General features: G+C 47.5%; 1 pseudogene; it reads right to left on the bottom strand.

The window, feature by feature from the left end:
* Nucleotides 1-843: 843 nt before the first annotated feature.
* LOC118843894 lies at nt 844-2,827 on the bottom strand (annotated as a pseudogene).
* Nucleotides 2,828-3,622: the final 795 nt, after the last annotated feature.

Below are 3,622 nucleotides of genomic sequence, written 5' to 3'. Positions count from 1 at the left end.
CCCTTTGACCCAGCAATACCACTTCTAGGGTTGTATCCCAAAGAAATCACACAAGCGGGAAAAGGACCCATATGTACAAGGATATTTATAGCGGCTCTTTTTGTGGTAGCCAAGAATTGGAAATCAAAGGGATGCCCATCAATTGGGGAATGGCTGAACAAGCTGTGGTATATGAAGGTGATGGAATACTATTGTGCCATGAGAAATGGGGATGATGCAGACTTCGTAACAACCTGGAAAACCTACACGACATAATGCTGAATGAGCGGAGCAGAGCCAGGAGAACGTTGTGCGCAGCCACAGATGTATGGATTCTGTGAGGACCAACCCTGACATACTTCGCTCTTCTCAGTAACCTAAGGTGCAAGGACAGCTCTAAGGGACTCACGATGTAGAATGCTATCTTCATCCAGAGAAAGAACTGTGAAGTTTGAATACAGATCGAGGTGCACTACATGCTCGCCTTTTTTGCTTCTCTTTTGTTTTTGTTTTTGGGTTTTTTTTTTTTGGTTCTGTTTCTTCTTTCTCGTGATTCATTCCATTGGTCATAATTCTTCTCCACAACTTGACTAGTGCACAAATTAATTCAATGCAAAGTTATACGTGATAGTTATATGAGATTCCATGCCATCTTGGGGAGGGAGTGGGGAGGAAGGGGAGAAAATCTGGGACTCAAAATTATGTAGAACCGTGTGTGGTAAACTAAAAATAAATAAATAAATTTAAAAAAAGAATATGGTAATGTAAGAGCCAACAATGCCTACATTTTTATTAAACCTTCCTAATTTTCTATCAAAAAAAAATAAATCTGGTAGTAAATGCAGCTCTGCGGGGTTTCTGCGTCTAGTAGGGACGGTCTCTGTGCTCCTGATGGTGCTCGCCTTTATCCATTTTTCCGTGTCCTCCACGCCCACCTCCTCTGCCTCCCATCTGCTTCATGAGAGGTCTGGGAGGACCTCCAGGTCCTCCTCTTCTTCTGCCACCAAAGCCTCCTAGATCCATAGCTCGGCCTCCCTGGAAGCCGCCTCTGTCTCCACCTCGGCCTCCTCTGAACATGCCGCCAGGCCCTCCAAGGTCCATGAGGCCACTTCTGCCACCCCTCATGCCACCAGGGCCACCTCTGCCACGATCGCCACCTGGAGGTAGAAAGGGCAGTGGAAGAAATCCCTCTGGCTTAGGGGCCTTACACTGATTACACTGTTCTCCAGGCAAAATTCTGGTTTCCACAACCTGGATTAGGGCACTGCCAATCTCCTGCTCTGTGCTGGACATTTCCTCCTCCTGAAGGGTTTCCTTGGGAACCCCTGGGTCCTCTTGGTGGAAAACCTCCCCTGTCTCCTCCTCTGCCTCCCATTCGACCCATGGGACCTCCTGCCCCCCCTGGCCCCCCAGGACCTCCTCAGAGAGGAGGGGGCATCCCTCTGCCTTCACGGGGCGAAATGCCACCCCGCATGCTGTTCATTGGAGGTTTCTTCTGAGCAAAAGACACCTTGAGTTTGCTCCCTTGGAAGTCTTTCCCATCAAACCATTCTACTGCAGCCTTTGCAGTAGGTGGGTCGTCGTAAGATACTGTGGCATCTCCTTTTGGTTTTCCGGTTTCCTTGTCTAAGTAAATGTTTATCATCGGTTGCCCAGTCCTTTTGTTCATCTTGACAACCCCACACTGTTTGAAAAAGTCTGCCAGCTCATCAACGGTCACATTTTCATTCAGCCCCTGTACATAAATTGTACTGTTTTCCGAGTCTTCATCTGGATCTACAGGTGGGCCTAAGTCAAGGTCTGGTCCTTCTTCCATAGGTCCACCAGGCTTATTGAAGCCACCTCGCTCTCCAGCACCCATTCCACTGCGTCCTCCTCCTCCTCCTCCCCGCCCACCTCTGATCATGCCTCCATGATCAAATGCCCCTCTTCCCCTGCCCCGGTTATCAGGGCCACTCATGCTCCGGTTTTCTCCAGGTCTGGAAAAGCCTCCAGACTCCCGCCCGTATACACCCATGCTACTGGGATGGTCCTGCCATCCCTGACGCATTCTGCTGCTGTTAGCTGCTGCTCTGCCGGCTATATTGACTTGGAGCCTGGCTGTAGGATCCAGTTTGGGGGGGGGATAACTAGTGGGGAGCTGCTGCCTATAGCTGCTCTGTTGACCATAGCTACTCTGCTGTCCATAGCTGCTCTGTTGCCCATAGGTATTCTGCTGGGAGTAACTGCTCTGATCGTAACTAGTCGGCTGGGTGGAGGAATAGCAGCTGGTTGGAGGATAGGATGGCGGTGTGGTGACTGGCTGCATGGGGTAGCTGCCGGGCACCTGTGGGTAACTGTAGTTGCTTTGTCCGTATCCTAGGCTGGACTGGCTGTAGCCTGCTGTACTAGATTGAGGCTGGGTAGTCTCAGCGGGCTTGCTACCATCCTGGGGTCTGGCAGGTGTGGCGGTTGCTGGTTGCTGCCCGTAGGTGGGATAAGCAGGCTGGGTGCCATATGCGGACTGTGCTGCATAGGATGCCTGGGTGGTCATAACTGTAGCAGTGGTGGTATCATAGGCTCCTGTCCCATATCCTTGGACAGGCTGACTGTAAGCTTGAGGTGCAGTTTGTCTAGTATAACCTGTTGGAGGCTGTCCGTAAGAGGTTCCATATGCAGGCTGCCCGTATGTCGCTGTTGTCTGAGACTGTGTATAGCTGACATCAGTAGGTTGCCCATAGGTTCCACAACTTTGTTGCCCATATGCCTGGGTGGTCTGTGCATATCCTTGAGCTGGCTGGGCTGCATAAGCACTGTAGTCCTGCTGGGCTGCAGCTTGACTGTAGGTACTATAGTCCGTGGACGCCATTTTCTCACCTTCCTCCTCCTGCTCTGTTCTTTATGATAAACGGAGGAACAATTTGGAAACAGAATGAGAGAAACTGCCCTGGGAATAGATTAATTTAGCCGAGACATTACCTCCAGTGAAGTGATTGTCAAAGGTGGCATGATCAAGCTCAGCTTAGCCATGGAAGTGTATGTTCAACACAGAAACTATGCTCATCAAGGAATTCTTAGGGACAGTTTTTGAAACTGAAAGAAGATATCAGAGTCTACAGTTTCACAGTTATGAGTTGCCCTGGCCATATATTATCCATATATGTGTGTTTTACTACCCTGACTTATTAAGTAGGTACCTACCCTCTTCATAGAAACTATTTACATTGATGGAAGAATGTAAATGAGGTTTATGGGTAGAACGTTATGTAAATATTATGTATTTTCTTGGCATTTTCAGTAAATGTTTTGGTTAAGATTAAGTGAGTATTAGTGGCTGGTTTGTTAATGGGAAATACATCACTGGGGGCTCATGAGTTTTGTTTATGGGAATAATTATTCACCAGCAAAGTTCTATAGATAGCTTAGATATGTATATATGCACACAGGCACACATACATGAATATGGGATGTTCATATATGTAAATATACAATATGTACATGCATATATTTCTATATATTATCTCATTTGATCAATACAACAACGGAAAATTTTCCATGTGGAAACTCCATATCCTGATGCAGGCCATCAATTTATCTGTAATCTAGGGCCTGAAAAAGTTGTATGGAGTGAATTAATTTACACCTGGTCACCAAAAGCAGTATG

This window comes from Trichosurus vulpecula, chromosome 3, assembly GCF_011100635.1.
Source record: "Trichosurus vulpecula isolate mTriVul1 chromosome 3, mTriVul1.pri, whole genome shotgun sequence".
In the NCBI taxonomy this organism is placed as follows: Eukaryota; Metazoa; Chordata; class Mammalia; order Diprotodontia; family Phalangeridae; genus Trichosurus; species Trichosurus vulpecula.
The sequence above is the reverse complement of the archived record's forward strand: the minus strand, read 5'-3'. Positions and strand labels throughout refer to the sequence as shown.